The following is a 15,140-nucleotide window of genomic DNA, read 5'->3' as shown; positions in this document are numbered from 1 at the left end:
TCACAGAGGCTCAGCAGTCTCTGTGAGCTCTGGCAAAAGTCACTTTTGATTGGATGTTTGGGGGTAAAGTGGAAAGACTAATCTGGTCTTTTATAAATCTGCTGTCAACTGAATGCTAGGAACATATAATCCTATTTTTTTACTTAATGCCCTCTGATGCCTCCTCTCCACATTTCAAAGGATGGGGACTAACATTTCAAAGGACTGGGAATAGAAGTTGCTTTAGTATTTGAGACCCAAGAGAAACTTGAACTTTGGCAAAAGTCTCACTGTATTTTTTTTTTTCAGGGTGCTTTAGCTCTCCTTTAGTCTTGAAGATTATAATGCAATAATTTGGGTGTTTCATATATTTTCCAGTCCAGCTTGAAGTTTTGTGTTAGAATACCCACAGGTATTTTCTTTTTTCTTACTTTTTATAAAATTATCATCTCCCATCTTTCCCACTCCCCAAGAATTTTTTATTTTCTTAATCTAAGAATATTCTGTCATAGTCTTTCCTTCTCCTTTGTTTGAAAACATGTACCCTAGTACTCAGTTCACCTGCCACATTAATCAAAGGGCTTGACACTGAATCTGAATGCAGGCCCCCTCCCCAACCAACATTAAGCCCATCTCCACCACTTCTTTACCTTTAGGTGACTTTCTATTTGGATTTAGGAGAATTACTTGGCTAACTACTGTTTCCTGCTTAGAAGAGAGGGGACCAAGGTGATCTCTTTAAGTATCCTAAACATCTAGGTTGGACCCATCACCTCTGAGTGGTCAGCCCTTGTTGTGAGTAATGGACTGTGCTTTGCAAGGCTATCTCTTGATATCACTAGCAATATCCTGGTAGACTATAGACTTTTTGTGAGTAATGTCACAGGAATTTGTGCAGTGTTAAACCAGCCTCAGAAGGTACCATGTTCTTCCCTGTGGTAATACACACCCCTCTCATCTTGCTTTGCTTCATTTGGTAGTTTCATCACAAGTAGCTCCTTTTAATTGTTGTCAATTTTTGTTGCAAAACTTATGGTAAGAAAATAATAGAGGCTGTGTCTGTATCATACAGGACAAATGAGAAGGTCAAGTCTAAACACTGGGCAATTTGGTGGGAAAAAAAATTATCAGGCCAAGCTTTCATTTGGCACCTGTGGCTAGGCATTGTATATGTTTATACTAATATATACATATTTCATGATTAAATATTTATATATGGGCACATACCAATAAAATCGTGTTCCTTAGTTGTTACTGAAGTAAAACACAGCTTTCTCTCTATACAAATTACTGACCAAATATTTGTTATAAGCTCATTGTGTATGACACTGGAGGGATCCAACAAGGCAAAAGTCAAGATTCCTATTCTCATGGAGCTTGATATTTTAATGGGGAGGTAAGATTCTTCATTCATGAAACAGATATTTATTAAACAACTAATATGTGCCATGCCCAACTTTAGAGCTGTAAGTAAACCATCATCCATTCCCATCTCACAAAAGCAATAGTTCATTGGAGGATATAGACAAGTTCACGGAAGGTGGCAAAAGTGTGCTGAGGACTTTGTTAGTGGACATCACAGGGCATTATAATAGTTGGTGGTGGGATATCTAACTCATACTGAGAGAGTCAGGGAGGCTTTCTTGAGGTGAAAGATAACTGAGACCAATGCTTAACTGTGCCAGAAGTGTTCAGTGATGATGGAGTGGCACAGGCACAAATGGCAGTTAAAGATGGGAGAGGTCACTTTATGCTGGGTGATGAGGGGGAGCTTCCTGGGGGTGTGAGATTTGAGATAAGCTGTGAAAGTTGGTGTCAAAAATTGCACAGACCTAGCTACTCTGCATCTATGCATTATGGGAACTTTCTGTAGAGAAATGTGGTGAGGAGACAAGCCTGTGTTCTAGTATGGTCAGAGAGAGATAGATAGAATTAGCCAGAAGAAAAGGGTTTGACATTGAATCTGAATTCAGGATTGCTATTCAAAAGGTGTCACCTGAGTCTTCAGTATATGTGTGGGTTAAGGAATTGCTAGGGAGGAGTGGGGCTCAGAGAAGATGGGTGTGGAAATGAAGCAGTGTGGTTACTTTGAGTTGATCAAGAGATATTGGAAGGAAGGGGCTATTCTGGGGCACGAGATAGGAATACTTTTGTTTGAAAATAACAAAACTCAACTAAAGGTGGTTTTAAGAAAAAAAGATTGATTTTTTTCTGCATAACCCAAAGTCTGGAGGTAGGTGCTAGGATATTAGTTCAATAGCTCAACAACGGCATCTCTGCCATTCTCTTGGCCTTCCCAACATTTTGTTGCCTTATGATCAAAACACAGCCGTCACAATTATAGATATCGGGACTGCATTTAAGAAATGAAGAAGGGGGAAAGTCATTTCTGCTCCTTGGATGAAGAAAGTAGTAGTATCTCCAGAACCACCTCAGCAGCTTTCCTTTTATGTCTTAATGGCCAGACTTCTAGTGCATGACTACTCCTACAGTCAAGAGGTTGGGAAAGAGATCAGATTTTTCAGCTTCTTGCAAAATGGAAAAGTAAGTTGGAAATGAGTCTTAAGAGGACCATGCAGGAACTAGATTTGTGTATATATTTTTGTGTGTGCTCTAGGGGCTCTAGGGTTACCTGTGGCTTGGGTTGTCCAGAGCTAGGTGCAGTACCAGTAGGGTCCCTCAAGGGGGAGCCAAAGAAAAGGCCACTCAGATGGACCCCGTAGTGTGCTCATTTCATGATTATTTGGGGTAGCTCCTCTCCACCATTGTTCCTTCTAACCCCCTCCCCCGGATCCATATCCTCTCCCTTCTCCTCAGATGTTGGCTTTCTCTTGGATTCTGCTATTGGCCTGTTCTTTCTCATCCTGCCCACACCTGGAGAGAATTCAGGAAGCTGACATTGGCAGAGCCTGAGAGTCTTGCCAGGCCTAGCAGCTGTGCCAACCATGAGCTCCCTCTGGGTAGGGTTTGGAGTTGCCAAGTCTTACATCTCAGTCATACAGAGAGGAGGAAAATAACAGGGGCTTAAGTGCCCAGTGATCAGTGCCAGGACAGTCAGTGTTAAGCTATACTGAAGTCACCCTGGGATAAGAAATCTGTTCTCAGAAGACATGCCTGATTTCAGATTTCTGCATTTTCTACGTGGTTTCTGTCTTTCCATTTAGTGTCTCGGTAAACTTGTTTTCCAGAAACCTCACCCATGTCATCTCAGAACTAAAAGGGAGAAGGGAATTTCCCACCTCATACCAAGGAGACTCTCTTTCTTACCTCCCAGGCCAGGGACAGGAGAAGCCAACCTGTCCTAGCCTGAGATTCTGGAGGAAGGGGTAGTTAGCGAGGGAAATACAGAGGACAGGGTACCAAGAACAAGGATGGTTTCTACTATCCTCTCACAAAAACATTCATTTAGAATTCTCAGTGACAGTTGCTGGTGAGATTAAGGAATCAGAATTTCTGATGAAGTTAACATATGAGGGTTTAACATAAAGAAGTACTTTGCCTCACTTCGTGGCTTTTAATCATAGTGTTTAATTTATTTTGCATTTCAGAAAGCATTAAAAGTGGTTGGCATAAATGCTTATTAAAGGGTAGTGTGGCCAGGCTGGGCACAGTGGCTCACACCTGTAATCCTAACACTCTGAGAGGCCAAGGCAGGAGTGTGTGTCTTGAGCTCAGGAGTTCAAGACTAGCCTGAGCAAGAGTGAGACCCCATCTCTACTAAAAATAGAAAATTGAGCCAACTGTTGTGGCAGGCGCCCATAGTCTCAGCTACTTGGGAGGCTGAGGCAAGAGGATCACTTGAGCCCAGGAGTTTGAGGTTGCCATGAACTAGGCTGACACCCTGGCACTCCAGCCTGGGTGACAGAGTGAGGCTCTGTCTCAAAATAATAATAATAATAATAATAAAATAAAATACCAAAAAGGGGTGGTGTGGCCTGTGAAGGCTGAGAAACTCTGTTAGAGACAGTGATGCAGGGCAGAGTGGGGCATCGTGTGGAGACCGGTAGGACAAACCTTATCTGAATTGTAAACTTGCCTAAGACAGAAACTTCTCTGATGCCTTGCTGAGCAGATCAGGCCATTTTACTGTGTGATTGAAGGCAGGAGCCGGGCCAGGCATTCTTCATCTTTCTGGAGCCACAGATAGCTTTGGAAGATTTTTGAACTCTCTCTCATAAAATATTTTTCAATGCATAAAATAAAATACCCAGGATAACACAGGAAATTAATTATATCGAAGTATAGCTATCAAAATATATTTTAAAAAGCAGGGTCATGATAAAGTAATACAGGTGCTTCTTTATTAATGTGTTAAAATAACAAGATCTAGCGACAGGTCTAATAACTGCTGTAATTGTGAAGTAGTGATGAGTGTTAACAGGATTTCGAGATACTGCAACAACTGAAATGTGATATGAAAATAACTGTGAATTTTATCGGTGACAAAGTCACAGGCAGTGCTAGTGGTGCTGCAGTTTGTCGCCTATGTTGGGTTGAAGGAAATGCCAAACTTCAGTTAGATATGAGAGGGGGAAAAAAGGGAAGATTTTCCCATCTAACTTAGAGACTCCTTTGATTCTACCCGTAGACCACATGAGGGTCCACAGGTTTAGAACTCCTGGCTACAGAGAGGAGAGAAGAGACAACTACATGGCAGCAGATCAATGTCACAATTAGCGAGGGTAGGCAGGAGAATAGACATTAACTGTATCAGTTGTCCTGGGCAATATCCCTCCTTTCATGAAGGAGCTGGAGTAGAAGCTGCACTCCATTTTTGGGGTCTGTTTGGACTCTTAGATACTGCCAAGTTCAGGAAATGGTGTCGTTAATTTTTTATTGGCAGTGGACTTGGTTATCTTGCAGGAGATTAATGGACTTAGAGCCTGGTGCGAGCCTGTGAGGGTTTCTCGTGCTCCCAGCTTTCCTGCCCTGCCTGGATGTGATGAGCATTCACACAGTGTCAGCCAGTGTAATGTTTATTTGCCTCCTCCCTGAATGTGCTAAAAGCAAATGAAAAGCCAACATCAAATGCAAAGGAAAAGGTGCTAGAAAAGGATTTGGCTCTGGGTCCTCCCTCATTCTGACGATGGCACTGGGAGTCTAATTACTAACCCACATCGAGCCCTCAGTCAGAAGGTCACCTCAAGACTCGTGTTAATCATTATTCTCATTTTGCAAACAGAGAAATGAGAGCTAGCAATGAGTTCAAGGCTGAAGAGCACGTCAGAGTGTGATGAATAGAATTTCCAAGTAAAGAATCATAATCCTCTGGCCATGGATGCAGCTAGTTATACTTTTCAAAAAAACACACCCATCTGTAAGCGAATAGTTATTTACTGTCTGGCGCTTGACCAGCAAGATGGGGAAGAGGGTGTCTTTTAGCTGTGGTGGTCAGGCAAGGCCATTCTCAGGAGATGAAGTTGGAATTGAAAACTACCTGGGAATCAGGCTGCCATGGAAAGATCTAGATTAAAAAGTGCTCCAGATAGAGGGGGAATCTATGTGTAGTAATGCCCTGAGATAGCAGCAAAGGGTGAGGGGCAGGGGAAAGGCCAGCATGGCCAGAATTGGAGATGGTGTGATAGGCCCAGAGCTTGGAGGGTCTTGGAGGCCACAGTGAGGAGTAGGGATTTTGGTCTGGTTGAAATGGGAAGTTGCTGGAGGATCTGAAGAGGAGCCACCTGCTTTATCAGTGTGCTCTGATTTCTGTTTCCCTTGGTAACTCTGGCTGCCAGGCGAGGTGGGACTGTCAGGGGCAAGAGTGCGAAAGAGGCGGAGATAGTCATCCTGGTGGGGAGTTGTTGGGACTTGGACTTGGTGTCCTAGCCAGCTCAGGCTGCTATAATAAACTACCACAGACTGGGTGGTTTAAATAACAAACATCTATTTCTCCCAGTTCTGGAGGTTGAGAAGTCCAAGATCAAGGTCCTGAAAGAATCAATTCCTGGTTTGCAGATGGCCACCTTTTCACTGTGTCCTCACCTGATGGAGAAAGAGAGCTCTGGGGCCTCTTCCTCTTCTTGTAAGCACACTAATCCCATCATGGGGACCCCAGACTCCTGACCCCATTGAAGCCTAGTCACCTTTCAGAGGCCACATTTCCAAATATATTGGGGGTTAAGGCTTCAACATTTGAGTTTGGGAGAGGGCACAAATATTCGGTCTGTATGAGGAGGATTGTAGCTGTGCAGATATTGAGAAGTGGCTGAATTCTAGAGATAGTTTAGAGACATAGACAATAGGACTTACTGATGAATTAGATACGGGGTATGAGAGAAAGCAAGGTATGGAGGATGACTCCTCAGTAACATAGAAAGAAGTTTCTGAGACAGAGAAAGCTACCTAGAAGTCTCCCATGCCGGCAGCATTGTCCGTGGGGAAAACCTCCAGTTATGTGTGTGTACTCTATCTTGTGATCTCTGATAGATTCCCCTGGACCCTTCTCAATCCCACCACCTTTTTGGTCTCTAATTTCCTTTTCAGCTTCTCAAGGGCTACAGCCACACATCCCTTTCTTGGAAAGGAGCGTAGGGTAGTAGATAAAAGGGAGGATTGAGAACACAAATGGACTAGCACTTGAATACTGGTCCCCTCATTGATTTTTTTTTTTGCATGATCTGGGCAACTTGCTTCTCTGGATAACAATTGTTTGTCATCTGTGAAATGGAATGCAATGAGTTCTAGAATTTTGAATAACACAATGAATGAAAAGTGCCTAGCCCAGAGCAGGCTGTCAGTAAACTCATCACAACTTCAATTTCAGTTTATTTCTCTGGTGCCCCTCAGGAGCCTGGCTTAATGACAGTTAGGCTAGGTGTTCACTAATAAACTAGTTCATGTTGAGATATTGTCCTGATTCTCAAAACTGGCCACACACAAGAACAACTGGGCATGCTTTAAATACTCAGATTCAGACTGCTAGGGTGTCTGATTTAATTGGTTGGGAGGATGTCCAAGAAACAATATTTTTAAAACATTTTAGCATAAATATTCATTATAAAATATAGCTTCCAAACAAATTTTCCAAAACAAAAAAAAATTAGTAAGGAGAGTGGCACCGTTTATATTTCTGCAAACCTCTTTAATGTCTGGTTTAATAGAAGATAGGTGGATTTTCCTATCTGCTCCTGCATCCTGTCTGGATATTTTCTTTGCAAGAAATGGTATTTTTAACAGCTCCCTGTGTATTTCCATTGAGAAGCTAGGTTTGAGATTCCCTGTTAACTTTGTGTACAGTTTTAATGTAATAAATGACCATCAAGTAGGTAGTAGCATTTCTAAAAAAATACTGGGGTTGGGTGGCACGTGTGGCTCAGTGAGTAGGCCACCGGCCCCATATACTGAGGGTGGTAGGTTCAAACCTGGCCCTGGCCAAACTGCAACAAAAAAATAGCCAGGCGTTGTGGTGGGCGCCTGTAGTTCTAGCTACAAGCAAGAGAATTGCCCAAGCCCAAGAGCTGGAGGTTGCTGTGAGCTGTGATGCCACAGCACTCTACACTCTACTGAGCATGACAAAGTGAGACTCTGTCTCAAAAAAAAAAAAAAAAAGGAAAAGAAAAAATACTGGGGTTGTAAAGATTTACCCCAAGCTGGAGTTTGATTTGAGGAAGTGAGGGCTTTTCCCAAGATTCCCTCAGTAACTAACATTTACTGCAGGCTTACCTGTGTCTTGGACAATGTTCTAAGCCCAGCCCCACACCAGTGTCTCTCTCCTGGCTCTAACCATATCGGCTAAGGTTTTTCTTTCTTTCTTTTTTTTATTAAATGATAGCTGTGTACATTAATGCAATCATGGGGTACAGTGTGGTGTTTTCATATACAATTTGAAATACTTTCATCAAACTGGTTAGCAGTCTTTATGTCATTTTCTTATTGTGTTAAGGCGTTCATATTCTACTCTTAGAAAGATTCACTTGTACCCTTGTAAGATAAACCATAGAAGTGAGCCCTCCAATCCTCCTCCCTCCACCCATCCCTCCTGCCCCTCCTTCTCACCCTCCCCATATTCTTAGGCTATAATTAGGTTATAGCTTTCATATTAAAGGTATAAATTATTTTCATAATAGGGCTGTGTACATTGGATACTTTTTCTTCCATTTTTGTGATACTTTGCTAAGAAGAACATTTTCCAGCTCCATCCATGTAAACATGAAGGACATAAAGTCTCCATCTTTCTTCATGGCTGTGTAGTATTCCATGGTGTACATATACCACAGTTTATTGATCCATTCGTGGATCGATGGGCACTTGGGCTTCTTGTATGACTAAGTTTTCTGCCACTTTTTTTTTGGCCAGGGCTGGGTTTGAACCCGCCACCTCTGGCATATGGGGCCGGCGCCCTACTCCTTTGAGCCACAGGCATCACCCAGCCTCTTTTCTATTTCTTCAAAATTTCACATTCTTCTGGCCTGCCCCTTATATATTCCCTTTGCACTGAGAACTTCTTACACCCAATGTTGTTTAGATTCTACTGTTACTCTCTTCTGAATGTAAATGTCTGTCTTCTACATTCTACTGTGAGCTCCACAGAAAAGGACAGGTCTGTTTTGTTTAGCACTGACTCCTCAGTGCTTAGCCCAGAACGGTAACATTTATTGAATGAGAAAAATGGAGGACATCTTTACCCTCAGCGTTAGACTCCACTAGCAGTGGTTCAGGTGTGGGGACAGATTCCAATGGCAGCCTCCCACTCTAAGTTACTGTCTCCTTCCAGGCTGGGACCTGGTGCTAAAACCAGTCAACTGGTCACTCTCTGTCACCTCATGGCCTTATTGTGCTTGCCTGTTATCTGGCCTTGGTTAGGACCATGTGGTGGTTTTGAAAATGTTGCACCCCATACAGAAAGGGTTGCAATCTTGGACTGGTATTTTTCAGAAACCTATTTGCTTCTGTGTAAATTCCTGGCTATGAGTTGATATGTGCTTTGAGAAGCTGTGAACATTTATCCCGACAGTATTACCAATGTCTGTGTTGGGCAGTGGTGTACTAGTTCACTCAAATCCACTGGCTTAGCCCCCAATTGAGTCAAGGTGTTTCACATTAAAATGCTGCACTGGCCTGTGTGTGAAAAGTAGTTTTTATTAGTAGTACTATACAGTAGATTTTGGTGCCTGCTTTCACTTCCTATGGGGGAATTTTTTTTTCCACATCAGATGGGTAATGTGCTGATGTCATAAAATTTGAGGGAGGCACATCTCAGGTGAGCCTGGAAACACAATCCCCACACTTATGACTATGAAAAGATCTGGTGATGTACTTTGAGGACAAAGATCCAAGGTCATTTTTATTCCTTCATTCTCAACTATCAGACCTTTAATATTTCAAGTTTAAAAGCCAAGAAGAACTACATCCATCATTGAAAATATTTGCTGACTGGTTTGGGGGTGGGATCCCTCATACTCTGACCTCATAGTTTAATGAGATATGAGTGCAAGTATTTGATTTGACAGGTGACTACAGGAAGCCCTGGGAGGGAGGAGAGGCAGTAAGGGACAGGAGGCAAAATAGGCCTCGTCTTTTGTTTGGGTCAACAAGACATTTTATTATCACTGAGGATAGTTTGAATTGAGTTTTCTGCTTAAAGAATGCTAACTGTTGCAGAGTTGGCACTAGGAGTAGAGCAGAGTAGAGCACATCAAGTAACAAATCTTGGAAGTGGCTGCATGGAAGAGGTAAGTCAGAGGGAAGCTTAAGTTTTCTGTCGTTTTCACTAAGCATAGTCTTGATAAGGTTGTTCTCATGGGTGGATGGCCCTCAGTTCTGTTATGAACCTCTGGGATATTGTGTACAACAGGCTTCAGAGTTATCCCACCTAAGTGGGGAGGAAGTTGGGGTACGTATTCGTGCACTCCCATCCTTCATTGGCCAATAGCTTCTGTGGGAGGGGTATTAATTCTTGGCTCTTCCAGCCAGCCCCATGTGCACACAGAGCACGCTCCTAGGGAAAGCCTTCAGGTGGAGTGCCACAGAGGCTTTCTGTAGGAGAATAACGAGTGTCGGAAGGGGCACCAACAGCCTCGGCCATACCAAGGACCTCTGTTCATGTGCCACCATGCTGGGAGTGGACAGAAAGGTTTGACATTTTGTTGGCAGCTTAAAGTTCAAATTGATGATAATTCAGGCCAATCTATAGGATGTAATAGATAATAAACATTCAGGACACATGCTTATCTGCAACAAGTACAGACAAATAGACAAATTGTAAAAGAATGTACCCTGTATGCAAACTGAGATGTTATACCGGCCAACGCTGGCCCCTTTCCCATTCTATATGTAAACTGGTAGGATTTGGGGGGGCAGATTGAACAAAAGTCATAGACATCAGAAACCAATTGTCATAACATGTGCATGATTACATTTATATACTTTACATATGATTTTTACAATTGTAAGCTGACACATGTATCCAAAAGTGTTTTTGCTGCCTATTTGATACAACGTAAGAGCTATTACTATAAATGCAAGTTGCCCTGTAAATTAGGGTTTATGATACCAGCCCTGCTTCAAAGGCATGTAGTAAAGAATAGTTGAGAGCAATAGTGGTAAATGCCGGAGTTAGTACTGACACGCAGAGCTTCAGGTGTGTGAAGGGGAGCCACGTAGTGTGTGGTGGCAGCTAGATGGAGGGTAAAGACCAGAATTTAAGATGAGCCAGCAGCTAGTCTAAGGAATTGGTAAATGAAATAGCACCACTGCGAAACATTCGTCTTATGCGTCTTCCTGTCTCTGAGTGCACGTGTTTTTCCCCACTAAAAGGTAAACTAAAGCAGGGGCTGTTAACTCGAAAAATTATTTATCAGGGTAAGGCCTTATCCTGCCAAACAAATGTCAACTGGAAGCGTAAGAAAAAGAAATATTTACTTTGGCTGGCTTGTATTTTGCTTTGGGTTTGACTGAAAGCCATTAGCATTTATTCCCAACTCCCCTTACCACCTCTAAATCACTGAGCCAAAGACTGGCTTCATTTTCTTGAGGTCATATTAGCTCTGGGCATGAGGGGCCCAGTGATACCCAGAAAGGGGAGCTGAATGATATAGTCAACATCTGCCTGAGCTTAGTTTTCAAGAGCTCACCTCGATGCATTGCATTAATAATTTTTAATAGTGACCTTTTTTTTAAAAAAATACTAAAGTTATTTACTTAGGGAATCATCTTCGTACGTTTCTTGAAATATTCGTTGGTTAATATTTAATCAAAATACAACACAACCAACACACTAGAGAAATAAAGATACCCTACAGTTATAACAACATAATTATGGCATTCTTGTATGAAAACCAATCTGAGTTTCCAGTTTTTTAAATGACACTTTGAGCTTGAATTCATTTCTGCACTCTGGCCTATGTTAGGATGGATGGAGTGCAGTCCTATTTTCTCGAGTGCACTTACCAATGGGATTGTTAAGTCTCAAGGGCTGGGAACCATTTCCAAAGATATAGCCTAAAGTTCTGCTTACTTTTTTCCTCAGTGGGGTTGACTGTGTCCTCATGTCAGAGTATAGGCATGATTAGATGTATGGCCTCTAACTCCTGTGAGAGTTGGTACTTCATGTGCCACCTCCTTTGACAGGCAGGTTGAGGTAGCTATTGAAAAATAGAATGGTGATAAAGGCGTGGCCATACTTGGTCTAGCATCATTCCAGATCATCACTATTGACACACATGCAACAGGTAGATTTACCCGTGGGGTTAATGACTCCAATATATAGATGCTCTTTGACTTACAATGGGATTATGTCCCCATAATCCCATCCTAAGTTAAAAATAGCATAAATCAAAGATTCATTTAATACACCTTTGGTTACCTACCCAGCATCATAGCCTAGTCTGGCCTACCTTAAATGTGATCAGAACACTTCCATCACTTCCAGTAGCCTGTGGTTGGCCAAAATCATCTAACACAAAGCCTATTCTATAATAAAGTACTGAATAGCTCATGTAATTTATTGAGTATTATACTGAAAGTGAAAAACAGAATGGTTGTAAGTGTACTTGAAGTATGGATTCTACTGAATGACCGTGACTTACACACTACCATGAAGCTGAAAAATTGCAAGTTGAACCATCATAAGTCAGGAACCATCTGTATCTCTTCTGTGTGAGCTACCTTTGGATGTACACAGTGTGTCCTTGTGAGATGGCTGGGAAACCACGTTACAGTTGAAGGATCAGAAAGGGAAATGCAGTATTATGAGAATCACCTCTACAGCTTCTAAAAATAACATATTGATCCTTTCCTCAATCTCTCACCAGAAATGGAAAAATCCACTCTTTTCCTCTATTGATAATCACTGCCTTGGTGAATATATCAGTCAGGATCTAGTTAAGAAAAGAGAAACTACACAAGGGATTTAAATGGAAGGGATTTAACACAGGAATTAGCTACCCTGGTATTGAAAGGCTAAGGAGCAAAGGGGGAGGCTGAGGGAAGCCAAGATGAATAATTGCAGGAAGCAGTTATTAGCCCTGGGCTGAGAAAACACGAAGGCAAAGTGGTGTTTTAGAATCCAGGGACCTGAGAAGGGCCCTGCTGAGGCTGGTGTCTGGACCTCAGAGGAGCAAGTGCTTTGCCACTGGTGCCCGGAATGAAAAGGTGAACCAGAGGGTGCTTCGATAGCCCCGATGGCATGGCCCAGTGAGTGAGGGGCACAGATGGCTGGTCCTCCAGCTGCGGCTGGCATCTCTAAGGGTACAAAGTGAGGCTGCTGTTAGAGATGCTGACAGAAACTGGGAAAGAAATAGAAAGTCCCTTTCCCCCTCAAGCAACACTCTAGTCTCCTCTAGGAGATCCCCAACGTCCAAGCTACTGCTGGTAGAACTGGACAGGAAGACAACTAGCAAGGGACTCAGAGAAACATGGCTTTCAGAGTTCCAAGTCCAGGATCACAGGGCAGAGTATAGGACTGTGGGCTCGGGGCTGAGAGACAACAGGCTGCAATGATCTCCTGTCACCAACATGAGTCAGTCTTTGTCCTTTAGCCTGGTTTCTTCTTTCCATTCCTACTCAGCCTGGCCTGGTCCCTGCTCAGACCCCTGATGGGGGAAGAATATTGCACAAAATGCAAATGAGCGGGCTTTAGTTGCTACCGCATGTCAACAATATTTTTTCCACTTCTGCACTTCTGGAGGACCTGTTAAAGCCTTGCATGTTAAATCGAATGGGATGATGTAATTTTGATTTGACTTTAAAATATATCATTAATTTGAACAAGGTTTAAGAATATTGAGGCTGGAGAGAGACAACGAATGGAAGTGCACACATCAGAAAAGTTAAACTCGAGCACTAGATGAATGCAGCTCCCTCATAATCCCTTAGAAAATACTTTACTGTTTACAAGTCAAAAAATTCTTATTCTGATTAATTTGAGGGATTTAAAAAGGTCTTAAAATCCTCCTGGTTCCCTTCTAAATGAACTAGCAAGCTGTAAGATTCCCCTTGATCCATGTATGCAAATTAATCTTTGAGGCTGTTGCAGGTGACAGTGGAATTTTCCAACTGCACAGCAATATATGCTCAATTATACATAGTATTGTTAGAGACACCCATTTTTCATGGAATTATGAAGCTTTCATAACTTTGGCTAAGTCATTTAATAAAAACTCTACCGAGATTGTGGCACTGATACTCTAAGTAACGTCTCTAATCATCAGTGATTGGACTTTGTAGGGGTTTTAAGTTTGTGATAAATAACTCTTTTTATAACAGAGGGTATGTGCTTTATTAAAAACATTTTATATTTGTCAATGAAAGTTTGTGATAAGATAAGCTGTTTCAGTGGCTGATGTTATTATGTCAGTCCCAGCAATTAGCATGCTGATTTTAGAAAATATTTCGGGAAGGGTGGAAGGAAGGAAAGAAATATAGAAGGGGAAAGTTTGCAGGGAAAGGGTTGGTTGTTGTCCAAACAATTATTTGTAAAGTGCTGGAGCTGATGAACAAACTCTTGTTTGTGTCTGGAATTCATGGACATCGATTTCCTATCAAGGAAGTTAGAACCAACACCCAGAGAAGGTCACTCCACGCTCTGGGTTCCTTTTTTAGGGTTATGCCCTGGGTTCTCTCGGTCTCTGGGCCTTTTTCAATTTTTACTCCCGTTTTCTTATTCTTTGTCCTGGGCACATGTCTTTCTCACCACAGGTCTTTTGTTTGAATCCCCAAACATCATCACTTAGCTGCTGGGCTGGCAAGCATCACGCTTTCATTTGCCCTTTCCATCGTCTTTTCTCAGAAAGTGGAAACAGTGGTGGCCTATGGTTTTGGATTCCGGGTATTCCTCCATCTGCTTCAGATTGTCTCAGTACTACAGACTTGGTTGCAGATAAATCAGGCACTTCTGAAAACAGAATGAGGTCTTTGAGACCTAGAGCTATCTTTAATTATAATACCTTATATTTGCATAATGTTTTAAAGCACATTGTCTCCTATAAAGGGGCTTACCTCATTATATTTTCATTGTATTGTTTACAGGTCTGTCTCTTAATAGAATGTGAGCTTCTGGAGGGCCAAAAATATGTATTTCTCATCTGGCAGGCCCAGTGCCTGGCATGTAGTTAGTGCTTTAATAACTGTTGAATATGGGATCAATCTTGTACTAGTTTTACTCACAAGGTTATCATGAGGATTAGATGAGTCATTAGATGAAAAAGAAAGAACCCTGATCACTGAGCCTGGTACATAGATGGCTTTCAGTAAATGTTTCTGAAATGAGTAGCAACTCTTGCAATGCAGACAAGATTGTTATCAGGGTACTTGTAAGGGGTAGAGCCCTGGAATGCAGAGCTTCAGCTTCTGAAGGTGAGGGTTTTTCCATCCTACCTGCTGAATCTCACACTGACAGGCAGCCAGCAGAGCAGAGAAGCACTGTCCCATTGGTTCTCTAAATAAATACGATTATTCACTTGGATGAATACGTCATATGAGATCATCGTGATAATGTACCACAACAGAAGGGGAGCAAAGTGAAGGCACTTTGAAATAAATGAATGACTCCTCAAAAATGCAATGGGGGTACCTTCATTATTGAGTCTTGATTACATTTGGAGCAGGCTGCAGTGGAATTCATCTGGGTGAATGTTTAATCATCGTTTTTGACTGTAAACTCAAGGAGGCCAGCTCTGTTTCCTCAGGTCTGGCACAGTGTCTGGGGTATGGTCGGTGTTGTT

The 15,140-nt window shown here is 42.2% G+C and overlaps 1 pseudogene; it reads right to left on the bottom strand.

Annotated features, from left to right (window-relative positions):
• Positions 1-9,125: 9,125 nt before the first annotated feature.
• On the bottom strand, positions 9,126-9,223 carry LOC111726033 (annotated as a pseudogene).
• Positions 9,224-15,140: the final 5,917 nt, after the last annotated feature.

This window comes from Otolemur garnettii, unplaced genomic scaffold (assembly GCF_000181295.1).
Source record: "Otolemur garnettii isolate 467f Iridium unplaced genomic scaffold, OtoGar3 scaffold00051, whole genome shotgun sequence".
In the NCBI taxonomy this organism is placed as follows: Eukaryota; Metazoa; Chordata; class Mammalia; order Primates; family Galagidae; genus Otolemur; species Otolemur garnettii.
The sequence above is the reverse complement of the archived record's forward strand: the minus strand, read 5'-3'. Positions and strand labels throughout refer to the sequence as shown.